Genomic DNA, 13,456 nt, shown 5'->3' with positions numbered 1-13,456 from the left:
GAAAGAAATAATAGCAAGGTCCTGTGTTTTTATCATGAAGTAGTTTGGAACATACCTGATCAGCTCATGTTCAGCTGAGCACACACAACACCAAATTTAGAGGGTTCTCATATAGGCAGACCTCAGGCTTCAACATCATGAATGCTGGGTTCCATGAAAATGTCAAGCACAAACCAGTGAAATCTATCATTCATTCAAGTCACTGTATTCTCCGGGCATTGGATGGATTGTAACTGTACTGTTGAGATTGACTTATAAGATGTTTAAACTCTCACCTTAGCAGGAATCATAAATGTAATTCCCAAAGAGTTAGAGAAGACAGCTGTGGGTTGAATGGGTGTTGGCCTTTGTTTCAATACACGAATCAGTCAAAGATTCACCTGAAACCTAAACCTTAGGAGAGGATGGTTTCGATCCATCGACCTCTGGGTTATGGGCCCAGCACGCTCCCGCTGCGCCACTCTGCTGTCTTAAACCTAAAAGGGCTTACTCTGGTTAGTATCCAGACAAACTACTAGTAACAAAGTGATTTGGAACCCAACTGAAATCGTGTTTATTTCTGAATGCTGGTTTTGTCCACATTTAAAATGGCATTTCTTATTAAGAAATTGTAGTAAACATCAAACTCTGTGGATCCATTGGGATTTCATTCAAAACGAATAGAAGTTAAGCCCACATTCACGTGGTTTGAGAACAAACTGAGAAAGTGATACAGAAAAAACACCAAGACACTGACAGGATTTCAGCCAAACATCTCCCGTTTAACAAACAGGCATCTTGACTGACAGCTACAGCGCCTGGAAATTCATGGATTTAACCTTGATGACTATAACCCTATACTCAACGGATAGCCAATTTGAGGGGAGAGCATTGATTATCAGTATTTCAAACATGCACGGTTGCAAACGTGTCACACGTTTTATCTCAAAACTATTGTGCCAATTTAGAGAAGGACACGGGCTGTACAAGAAAACCCTCAAAATGTGCTCGTGGCAAAGCATCGTCCCTGGGTGGGCTTGAATCACCACCCTCTCGGTTAACAGCCGAGCGCGCTGACCAATTGCGCCACAGAGACCGACTTGTAAACTTGATTCATTACTCCCCCAATTATTAGAAAATCTCTTGTTATGATGGCCCAATGTCATTGTCTTTGGATGGGAGTAACTTGGAGTACTCCACTTCAGTCTTCGGTAAGTCCAATATGCCTTCTGAGTGGAATGCCTATGTCTTGCGGTTGTCACAAACCAGTGAAATCTGTCATTCATTCAAGTCACTGTATTCTCCGGGCGTTGGATGGATTGTAACTGTACTGTTGAGATTGACTTATAAGATGTTTAAACTCTCACCTTAGCAGGAATCATAAATGTAATTCCCAAAGAGTTAGAGAAGACAGCTGTGGGCTGAATGGGTGTTAGCCTTTGTTTCAATACAAGAATCAGTCAAAGATTCACCTTAAACCTAAACCTTAGCAGAGGATGGTTTCGATCCATCAACCTCTGGGTTATAGGCCCAGCACGCTCCCGCTGCGCCACTCTGCTGTCTTAAACCTAATAGGGCTTACTCTGATTAGTATCCAGACAAACTACTAGTAACAAAGTGATTTGGAACCCAACTGAAGACGTGTTTATTTCTGAGTGCTGGTTTTGTCCACATTTAAAATGGCATTTCTTATTAAGAAATTGTAGTCAACATCAAACTCTGTGGATCCATTGGGATTTCATTCAAAATGAATAGAAGTAAGGCCCACATTCACGTGGTTTGAGAACAAACTGAGAAAGTGATAAAGAAAAAACACCAAGACACTGACAGGATTTCAGCCCAACATCTCCCGTTTAACAAACAGGCATCTTGACTGACAGCTACAGCGCCTGGAACATCATGGTTTTCAACTTGATTCCTATAACCCTATACTCAACGTATAGCCAATTTGAGGGGAGAGCATTGATTATCAGTATTTTAAACAAGCACGGTTGCAAACGTGGCACACGTTTTATCTCAAAACTATTGTGCCAATTTAGAGAAGCACACGGGTTGTAAAGAGAAAACCCTCAAACTGTGCTCGCGGCAAAGTGTCGTCCCAGGGTGGGCTTGAACAACCATCCTCTCAGTTAACAGCCGAGCGCGCTGACCAATTGCGCCACGGAGACCGACTTGTAAACTTGATTCATTACTCCCCCAATTATTAGAAAATCTCTTGTTACGATGGCCCAATGTCATTGTCTTTGGATGGGAGTAACTTGGAGTACTCCACTTCAGTCTTCGGTAAGTCCAATATGCCTTCTGAGTGGAATGCCTGTGTCTTGCGGTTGTCACAAACATTGTCACAAACCAGTGAAATCTGTCATTCATTCAAGTCACTGTATTCTCCGGGCGTTGGATGGATTGTAACTGTACTGTTGAGATTGACTTATAAGATGTTTAAACTCTCACCTTAGCAGGAATCATAAATGTAATTCCCAAAGAGTTAGAGAAGACAGCTGTGGGCTGAATGGGTGTTGGCCTTTGTTTCAATACACAAATCAGTCAGAGATTCACCTGAAACTTAAACCTTAGCAGAGGTTGGTATTGAAGCATTGATTATCAGTATTTTAAACAAGCACGGTTGCAAACGTGGCACACGTTTTATCTCGAAACTATTGTGCCAATTTAGAGAAGGACACGGGCTGTACAAGAAAACCCTCAAAATGTGCTCGTGAAAAAGCGTCGTCCCTGGGTGGGCTTGAACAACTATCCTCTCAGTTAACAGCCGAGCACGCTGACCAATTGCGCCGCAGAGACTGACTTTTAAATTTGATTCATTACTCCCCCAATTATTAGAAAATCTCTTGTTACGATGGCCCAATGTCATTGTCTTTGGATGAGAGTAAGTTGGAGTACTCTGCTTCAGTCTTCGGTGAGTCCAATATGCCTTCTGAGTGCAATGCCTGTTTTTTGTGGTTGTCACAAACATTGCTTTTGTCCCTTATGAATATTATTTAAAATCTAAAAAAAGCAACAGATGCATTGGCCGGGAATCGGACCCGGGTCTCCCGCATGGCAAGCGAGAATTCTTCCTCTGAAACACCAATGCCTGCATAACAACGTTTGTTCATGAACTCGGTTAAGAGGAAGAGCGTTTGAAATGCTACGAAGTGGAACACATTCTACGTGCACAAGGGATATAACAACATCCACAAAAGGCAAGAAATGCAATGCAGTTAATAACAGCAATGAGACTTGAGAGCCACATGTTTTCCATCGGCCGAATATCAACTTGTAAGTCTTGACAAAAGTGTGTTCTTGCAGCAGTTTCCGTGGTGTAGTGGTTATCACATTCGCCTCACACGCGAAAGGTCCCCTGTTCGAAACAGGGTGGAAACAAACCTTTTTTTGACTTTACTTCTTACCTTTATACATAAACCGGGAAATAAATAATAGCAAGGTCCTGTGTTTTTATCATGAAGTAGTTTGCAACATACCTGATCAACTCATGTTGAGCTGAGCACACACAACACCAAGTTTAGAGGGTTCTCATATAGGCAGACCTCAGGCTTCAACATCATGAATGCTGGGTTCCATGAAAATGTCATGCACAAACCAGTGAAATCTGTCATTCGTTCAAGTCAGTGTATTCTCCGGCCGTTGGATGGATTGTAACTGTACTGTTGAGATTGACTTATAAGATCTTTAAACTCTCACCTTAGCAGGAATCATAAATGTAATTCCCAAAGAGTTAGAGAGGACAGCTGTGGGCTGAATGGGTGTTAGCCTTTGTTTCAATACAAGAATCAGTCAAAGATTCTCCTGAAACCTAAACCTTAGCAGAGGATGGTTTCGATCCATCGACCTCTGGGTTATGGGCCCAGCACGCTCCCGCTGCGCCACTCTGCTGTCTTAAACCTAAAAGGGCTTACTCTGGTTAGTATCCAGACAAACTACTAGTAACAAAGTGATTTGGAACCCAACTGAAGTCGTGTTTATTTCTGTGCTGGTTTTGTCCACATTTAAAATGGCATTTCTTATTAAGAAATTGTAGTAAACATCAAACTCTGTGGATCCATTGGGATTTCATTCAAAACGAATAGAAGTTAGGCCCACTTTTTATTGTATTTATTTATTTATTTCGGCAATCTTCACAAAGAACAACAACAAAAAAAAGGAAAAAAAACAAAAAACACTCATTTGAGCAATGATTGAGCCGAAAGGGTGTAGGTTGAAGCAACGCTTATATAAACCTACCCCATCACAAGAACAAGGTTAAAAATATATAAAATCCAAAACATGCTTCACTTATATTTCTTCTTTTTTTTTAAACAATATATAAGCAACATATATGTAGCACATGTCTCATATACACAGTTTAACATTTAAATCAAACATATACATTTGTACACTTATATATATATATATATATATATATATATATATTAATGAGTGTACAAGGCCTCATGTCTCAGAGCACAAAGTGTACCAAACAAAACAGGAAATGTCCTGACCTCAATTTGACTCAGTGTGCCAAACACTGCACATACAGGAAACAGATACTTGAGCAACAACGAGCATAACAGGAAACCAAGAGTAGTTCAGCATAATTATCCATAGACACGAGACACATAGCAACAGACGTCAGTCAGTAGACTGACCAATCAGATAACTACTGGCACAGTGTATATAAGCTGCTGCACACCAAACTCTCATGAGATCGCTTTGGGTTTTACTGGTACTACTGTTCAAGTGTACTGTACGACCTCCGCTCTCTGCAGATTGCATTCAATAAAATACTTCTACTTGAGTCAACTCCTGCCTCCTCGAATTGTGTACCTGCTCCCGGCCCGGGTGAGACGGCACAAAAAATGCGTCTCAACAATTTGGGGGCTCGTCCCGGGATTGAGGGAGTTGTGAGGACAACATCGAGAGGACCATTCGGACCTAAACATTTTCCTCAAGGACAAAGACACTAGCCGGCACTTACAAATAAGGTAAGCAGAAAACCTGTTAAAACAAATTCTGCATATTGGAAACTACTAAAATAGTGTCCTGTCCTATGTACTTGTAAGAAAACATAAAAACTAAAAGAGTCAGTAGAAGTGTAAATCTAAAATAACTTCGATACAGGAGGAATACACAGTAACCTCGAGAGTGGCGTAACTCCACCTGAGATCCGACGGGGTCCAGGAGCGGTTAGTACCGCGGCAGGGTTAGAGTCCCAGGGGTTGAGGTCCCTAAATTCTAGTTGTTGTTACGATATGAAAACTCCAAAAATGTTTGGGAAAATAGGTTTGTAAACCTTGGAGGGATTGAAATATCACTGTATAAAACTCCTCAAAACAACAAAATAGGTTATTTTACGTGGGAAAAACGAGGGGAGAAGAAAAATACAGTCGAAGGAAACTGCAGTTGAAAACAGAGACTGAGTAGTCTTTCGATAACACAACTTTAAGCTAAAGAAAATACTGTGTGGGTATCGAATGTGTATGTGACACTAACTTTGTGTGTGTATTTTAAGTGTTGTTGAGGTAAGAAGGGAAGTGGGGAGAATAAGACTCTGAGTAAATCGTTGTATGAATACTCATTGTGTGCTGGGTCTGCGGCTGATGAACTGACGGGATACCTAACGGTGTAAACGAATGTCGTTCATTCGCTACAGTTTAGGGCAGGGTGGGCGGTGAAAACCGTCCATATGTGACCAACAGACACGCAGCGAGGGCTAAATCACCCAGTTGATAAGCGAGACATCTTATCTTTGGAGTAAACGCTGTGGTTCTTGTGATAGGACACCCAGTGGGAGACCGGACCGACCTTTAGGGCCGGCCTAGAAGCTTGTCTCTCAGAGAACCGCAGTGGGCTAACGCAGCTATCTCCGGGAAGATTGTTGTCGCAATAAAACTGTGGAGCTCAGAGTCTAGTTAAAATGAAAGGAGAGTTTGACAGAAAAATAGATGATGTCACCCTATTGACCCAAATTGGATCCACAGCTAATGCCCTAGCTGCTACATCAAAGCCAACAGATAAAAAGAAGAAAGTAACAAAAGCAAAACAAAAATTAGAACAACTTATTCAGGACATGGGGAAAACATTGGAACATAGAGGGCCCTTAGGACAATTGATACTTGATAAGCTGAACACAGCCGCTGTAAAGAGAGATGAAGCGGAAGAGCAGGGAAAGATTGCAGGTTTGTTGCAGAAGTCCAGTTGGAGGAAAAAGGAGCGCGACTGGGAGAAGGAGCGACGGGAGTGGGCTGAACTGTTGATCTGCTGACAAAGCACCAAACATCTGCACCAAAAGGAGCTTCACTCCAAATCGGTAACTGCACCTCATGTCCCCACATGTCCTCCACCCTATGTGCCTCCAACCCACGGCATGTTGCATCTGCGTACCCACTTGTGCCCACAGCTCAGGGACAAGTAGCCAGGTATAAACCATTCTCTTTTGGTGATGTGCAAGCAATGGTAGATAAATTACCTCCAGTAACCGATGGAAGAGGGCTGTGGATGAATAAATTAGACACCTTAACAGCCGGCCACACTCTGGCATTGGGAGATTTCCGCGCTGTTGCTGCTCGGTGCATGACCCAGACTAATCTTAGAGATGTAGAGACAGATGCAAAAACTCTAACACTGTCCGATGAGGTCAGATTCACCCAACTCTGCACTGCTCTTGGTGCTGCAATGCGTAGTCATTTCCCACTGCCTAATTCAGCCGTTATGCCTAAAATTAGATTGGAACCCAAACAAAACCCCAGGCAGTTTTTATGTGAAGCCAAAGAGGCCTGGACCAATCAAACCGGCCAGCACCCCGGTAACACTGGGTCACAGGCCGAGTGGTTCCGACAAGCAGTTCTGAGTGGAGTGCCTGAGTCAGTGCAAACAGCCATGAAAAGTAACCCTGACATGTTAGGATGTCAACTTTGTACATGGGAGAAGCATCTCGTTCATTACCTTACCGCGGCTCAAGACAAAACACAACAAGAGGAGAAAGACAAAGCAGATTTGCAGGCACAATTACTGAAGTTACATGTAGCCAAAGCTAGAGATGACTTAAACGACAAAAAGAAGGGCAAGAAAGATCAGGTCAAGGTTATGTCTCAAACTGTACAGCAGTGGGACGGCGATAACGCTCAGGAGTCTGGGACGCCACATTTCAGAAGAGGGGGAGGACAAAATAGGGGAAGGGGAGGCCCACGGGGTGGAGGAAAGAGGGGGTTTTCCGGGGGAAGGCCTCAAGGAGGAAACCAAGGCTGTTTCCTGTGTGGGGACTCCTCCCATTGGGTGAGGGAGTGCCCATATAACCCTGCACAAGGAGGGTTTCCACAGAGAGGAGGAGTTCAGAACAGGGGAGGAACACACCCTCCTCAGTCTCAAGGGAGAGGACCCGCACCACAGTTCCCCTTGTGGCAAGACACTGAGTGACACGCCCCACAGAGAAGCCCTGAACAGCACCTTACGGCAGAACCGGTGCTGTCAGTGACAGTAAATCAGGACTTGCTGCCTTTCTTACCGTCTCCACTATCAAGACTGTGGAAAAGAAACTGCTTACATCAGACGTCATAACAGTCATGGGTTTCTCTGGGGTTCCTACTACGCTGCCTTACACCAAGCCTCTCACAACAAGGCTTGGCAATCAGACTGTGTTGCATCCTTTCATCTACTCCCCTGAGGTACCTTCCAACCTGCTGGGGAGAGACCTCCTGACTCGATTGGGGGCTACTATTCTCTGCTCGCCTGACGGACTAACAGTCTCATTCCCTGATGGAACATCTCTACCCTGCGCCAGTATTGAGTCTTCACATTGAAGCCAATACATGATTCAGCCAGTTGCAGTCAGATCGGCTGACATCTACTGGGGTCTCCTACACAGTGAAACTAGTGATAAAGGTGGAATCCTGTCGGCTTACCTGACTTGGAAAACCTGGATCTCCCAAAAACACCCCTATGTGGCCCCTCCTGACCCTCCTCATATGACATTGTTTTATGATAGAGAGGATACAAAGTGGTATGAGGAACAGTTTAGCAGGGACATAGAGGGAACTAATTGGGCTCTTTCCACTAATAACATTTATGTGGCTCCCATAAGTGTAGCGGCAGAAGTTTCTCTCACCCCAGAGCAACTACAGTGGTACATGATGAGTGACGAGGCTTCCCCCCATGTGTCTTTAGCCTTACATCCAGAGCACCAAGCCAAAGAGCTGGGTTCTATAGTTAAAACAGCACAACTGCAAACTGATTGGCAGAGGGTTGGTTCTTCGTTGTGGTATTCACCCGCAACTCAAATCTACAAAATACAGGTTTCTTGCACTGACCACGCTCAAATCTCCCGCCACCATGGCCGAGAGAAAACAGATCACCCCGAAGCAGCATTGTTGTTAGATTCACTGCCTGACTCACTATGGTCCACTGGGCACACGGATGTTGGCCTAGTCGACTGCCCCCCAGTTACTTTCAAGCTGAAAAATAACAACCCAGTGTGGGTTCCCAAATACCCAAGTAAAAAAGACGCCGAAATCGGCATTGCAGATACCATTGAAGGTCTATTTGAAAAGGGGGTGTTGGTAGAAACATCCTCGGAATGGAACACTCCCATATGGCCCATTGAAAAGAAGGGCACTGGTAAATATCGCATGGTTCATGATCTTAGGGCCATTAACTCTGCGTTATGCACACAAACCATCCCAGTTCCCAACCCTTACGTTGCGTTGACTAATCTTGATCCTAGCCACCAATGGTTCACCTGTATCGACCTCGCTAATGCATTTTTCTGCCTACCACTAGCCGAAGAATGTAAAAACATTTTTGCCTTCACCTACTGAGGGGTCCAACTGACCTATTCTCGTCTTCCTCAGGGATTTGCTCTATCCCCTGGCCTATTTAATCAGGTATTAAAGGATGTTTTGACTGATTGCGAGCTGCCACCGGAAACTACTCTTGTCCAGTACGTTGATGATCTTCTTCTTGCTGCACCCACTGCCTCACTCTGCTTGAAAGCCACAAAACAGGTACTACTACATTTAGCTGAGAAAGGTTTTAAGGCCAGTAAGTCCAAACTACAGGTAGCTCAGAGAGTCGTTTCCTTTTTAGGCAGACAGATCTCACAGGAAGGGTCCGGTTTGTCACCAGAACACAGGGACACGATCCTACACCACCCTAAACCCAAAACAGTTAAAGACATGCTTTCTTTCCTTGGGCTTACGGGCTACAGCAGGAATTATGTCGCTAACTACACAGGCCTTATGTCATCCCTTCGTGACCTCGTTCGCGAACACGGCATGCAAAAACTGTCTGCACAGCTTAATTGGACTACGGAAGCTGAGGTTTTGTTTATATCCCTCAAACAGCAACTTTCCCATGCGGCTGAACTTGCGGTCCCCGACTACTCCTCCACCTTCTATCTTGATGTTTCTGGTACATCACCCTGTGTCAACGGTGTGCTGTTCCAGAAAAAAGGGGGAGAGAGGAAAATATTGATGTACATCAGTACAATACTCGACAGCAGGGAAAAACGTCACCCAACGTGCACACAACATGTCGGGGGAATAGCAAAAATCATACAAAAAACGGCACACATTGTCATGGACCACCCACTGCACGTTCTAACCACTCACAGCGTCGTGGCATACGTCAATTCTGCAACATTCACGCTCACAGCGCTAAGACAGAGGCGACTAGCGAAAGTACTAGAAGCGCCAAACCTGACATTCACACATGAGGGGGTTAACATGGCAGACCAAATGGGTACAGGTACACCACATCTATGTGCAGACAAGGTTCAGAAAGAGGAAAAAGTCAGACCAGATTTACAGGCAGAATCATTTGAGGGAGGAAGAAACTTGTACACAGATGGGTGTTGTTTCCGACATGAAACACAAGGCCTAATCTCAGCCTATGCTGTAGTGGAAAAAACAGAATCAGGCGTAAAAACAGTTGCTGCAGACAAGATTGAGGGACCCCAGTCAGCACAGAGAGCAGAAATAATTGCTGTAATCAAAGCGTTGAAAGCAAGAGAGGACCAGGTAATCAACATTTACACTGACTCATCTTATGCAATAGGGGCGGTACACATAGAATTGCCACAATGGCAAAGAACAGGACCAATTGCGCCACAGAGACTGACTTCTAAACTTGATTCATTACTCCCCCAATTATTAGAAAATCTCTTGTTACGATGGCCCAATGTCATTGTCTTTGGATGGGAGTAACTTGGAGTACCCCGCTTCAGTCTTCGGTGAGTCCAATATGCCTTCTGAGTGGAATGCCTGTGTCTTGCAGTTGTCACAAACATTGCTTTTGTCCCTTATGAATATTATTTAAAATCTAAAAAAAGCCACAGATGCATTGGCCGGGAATCGGACCCGGGCAAGAGAGAATTTTACCACTGAACCACCAATGCCTGCATAACAATACTGGTTCATGAACTCGGTTAAGAGGAAGAGCGTTTGAAATGCTACGAAGTGGAACACATTCTACGTGCACAAGGGGATATAACAACATCCACAAAAGGCAAGAAATGCAATGCAGCTAATAACAGCAACGAGTCTTGCGAGCCACATGTTTTCCATTGGCCGAATATCAACTTGTAAGTCTGGACAAAGGTGTGTTCTTGCAGCAGTTTCCATGGTGTAGTGGTTATTGATTGATTGATTGATACTTTTATTAGTAGATTGCACAGTACAGTACATATTCCGTACAATTGACCACTAAATGGTAACACCCGAATAAGTTTTTCAACTTGTTTAAGTCGGGGTCCACGTTAATCAATTCATGGTACAAATATATACTATCAACATAATACAGACATCACACAAGTTAATCATCATAGTATGTACATTGAATTATTTACATTATTTACAATCCGGGGGGTGGGATGAGGAGCTTTGGTTGATATCAGAACTTCAGTCATCAACAATTGCATCAACAGAGAAATGTGGACATTGAAACAGTGTAGGTCTTATTTAGTAGGATATGTACAGCCAGCAGAGAACATAGTGAGTTCACATAGCATAAGAACAAGTTAGAACAACATTAGAAGTACATTTGAGTTGTTTATAATCCGGGGAGATGGGATGTGAATGGAGGAGGGTATTAGTAAAGTGTTGACGTTGCCTGGAGGTGTTGTTTTAGAGCGGTTTTGAAGGAATATAGAGATGCACTTACTTTTACACCTGTTGGGAGTGCATTCCACATTGATGTGGCATAGAAAGAGAATGAGTTAAGACCTTTGTTAGATCGAAATCTGGGTTTAACGTGGTTTGTGGAGCTCCCCCTGGTGTTGTGGTTATGGCGGTCATTTACGTTAAGGAAGTAGTTGGACATGTACTTCAGTATCAGGGAGGTGTAGCGGATTTTATAGACTAGGCTCAGTGCAAGTTGTTTTACTCTGTCCTCCACCCTGAGCCAGCCCACTTTGGAGAAGTGGGTTGGATTGAGGTGTGATCTGGGGTGGAGGTCTAAAAGTAACCAAATTAGCTTATTCTGGGATGTTTGGAGTCTAGATTTGAGGGTTTTGGAGTTGCTGGGGTACCAGGAGGTGCAAGCGTAATCGAAGAAGGGTTGAATGAGAGTTCCCGCTAGAATCCTCAAGGTGCTTTTGTTGACCAGAGAGGAGATTCTGGAGAGGAATCTCGTTCTTTGGTTGACCTTTTTGATCACCTTGGTTGCCATTTTATCACAGGAAAGATTAGCCTCTAGAATGGAACCTAGGTAGGTGATCTCATCCTTCCTGGTGATAACAATGTCACCCACTTTTATAGTGAAGTCACTGACCTTCTTAAGTTTGATATGGGACCCAAATAGGATGGATTCCGTTTTACCTAAGTGTATGGATAGCTTGTTGTCAGCGAGCCAGGTGCAAATATTGAGGAGTTCAGCACTGAGGATTTGTCCCACCTGTGACTTGTCCTTGCCGGATACCAGCAGGGCCGAGTCATCCGCATACAGGAACAATTCACAGTGGCATGCTGATGGCATGTCATTCACGTATATTAGGAACAGTAAAGGTCCTAGTATACTGCCTTGGGGGACTCCACAGCTTACTGAGAGGGGAGGGGACAGGGTGCCGTTCACCTCTACCACCTGTTTCCTCCCCTCCCAGTAAGATTGCATCCAGCTTGATGAGGTTTCGTCGAATCCGATTGCTCGGAGCTTATCAAACAGTATAGCGTGGTTAACGGTGTCAAAGGCCTTCTGAATGTCCAGCATGACCATGCCGCAGTACATTAGTTTATTAGTAGCAAGGTATCTATCAACCTGTTCATAAACTATTTTCTCCATTACTTTCGAAATGGAACTGAGAATAGAAACAGGTCGGTAGTTACCAGGTTCTAATTTGCTTCCTTTTTTATAAAGGGGGGTTACTCTTGCTATCTTGAAATCCTTGGGTACTTGGCCTTGTTTGATTGAGAGGTTTATTATATGAGTGATTATTGGGGCAATGGTGGTGGCAGAGTCCATGAGGAATCTGGAGGGGATATTGTCAAGGCCGGTGGCCTTGTTTGGGTGGAGCGCGCTCAATTTATTAAACACCTCGTTAGCTGAGACCATTTCTAATTTGAAATCGTTGTTGACTACTCCTAGCTTTCTGTAGAAGGCTTTAATGTGTTCTACACCAAAGCGACCAAAATGTTGGGATAGCTTGTTAACGAGAGTTGTGGCTATGTTGGTGAAAAAGATGTTAAGTCTGCTTGCTACCTCTATTTTGTCTGTAATGAGGGCGTCACCCTCCTTGATGTTGATGTTGGTGAGTCTGGTTTTAAGTTTCTGGCTGCTTCCAGGAAGCTGGTTGTTGAGAATTTTCCAGAGCTCACGTGGCTTATTTGTGTTTTCCTCTATTTTGTCATTGATATAATTTTTTTTTAAGGATTTAGTCAGGTTGTTTGTTTTATTTCTTAATTTATTGCATTGCTTTTTGAGCGTTGAAAGGAGTGATTTAAGGTTATTATTATTGGGTTGTTTATTTACTTCGGTTTTACACTTTTGGTATTCGAAATATTTTCTGTCCCTGTCTTTTATGGCAGCTAATAGGTCTGGATTGATCCACGGTTCAGAGCGGGCTTTGATCCTGACTGTTCTCATGGGAGCCATATCATTTAGTATAGCTAGGAACGCTGTTTTGAAGCGATCCCAAGCATCCTCAACCAGGTTGCTCGTGAGAACAGGGGACCAGTCCCACTCATCTAATTTGAGGTTGAAATTATCACTGTTGTATTTTTTAAGGGATCTGGATTGAGCTGTTATGTGGCCATTGGCTTTAGGTTTACTTATTTTGCGCGTGCAGAAGGTTATATAGTGGTTGCTAAGACCACAGATCATGACCCCACTATTTTTAATATTATGCCGGTCCGATGTGAGGATGAGATCTATGGTTGACTGGGTGGAAACACACACCCGTGTGGGGAGTGTTATTAGCTGGGAAAGAGCATGCAGATTACAGAATTTTCTGTAAGATTTGAAGACAGGCGCATCTCTGCGTTGAATATCTGTGTTC

The 13,456-nt window shown here is 43.7% G+C and overlaps 1 long non-coding RNA gene and 5 other non-coding genes across 6 annotated transcripts in view; 1 reads left to right on the top strand and 5 right to left on the bottom strand.

The window, feature by feature from the left end:
* The window catches only part of LOC133538432 (uncharacterized), a 139,395-nt gene that overhangs the window by 9,268 nt on the left and 116,671 nt on the right, over positions 1–13,456 (bottom strand). The gene's annotated exons all lie outside the window — the stretch shown is intronic.
* Positions 1,002–1,075, bottom strand: trnan-guu (transfer RNA asparagine (anticodon GUU)). The gene has a single exon. It is a non-coding gene; the product is annotated as a tRNA-Asn (tRNA).
* trnai-uau (transfer RNA isoleucine (anticodon UAU)) lies at positions 1,467–1,538 on the bottom strand. The gene has a single exon. It is a non-coding gene; the product is annotated as a tRNA-Ile (tRNA).
* Positions 2,074–2,147, bottom strand: trnan-guu (transfer RNA asparagine (anticodon GUU)). Its single transcript has one exon. It is a non-coding gene; the product is annotated as a tRNA-Asn (tRNA).
* Positions 3,288–3,360, top strand: trnav-cac (transfer RNA valine (anticodon CAC)). The gene has a single exon. It is a non-coding gene; the product is annotated as a tRNA-Val (tRNA).
* trnam-cau (transfer RNA methionine (anticodon CAU)) lies at positions 3,799–3,870 on the bottom strand. Its single transcript has one exon. It is a non-coding gene; the product is annotated as a tRNA-Met (tRNA).

The sequence above is a fragment of the Nerophis ophidion genome, linkage group LG01 (assembly GCF_033978795.1).
Source record: "Nerophis ophidion isolate RoL-2023_Sa linkage group LG01, RoL_Noph_v1.0, whole genome shotgun sequence".
Taxonomy (NCBI): Eukaryota; Metazoa; Chordata; class Actinopteri; order Syngnathiformes; family Syngnathidae; genus Nerophis; species Nerophis ophidion.
Note: the sequence above shows the minus strand (reverse complement) of the source record. Positions and strands in the feature narration are given on the sequence as shown.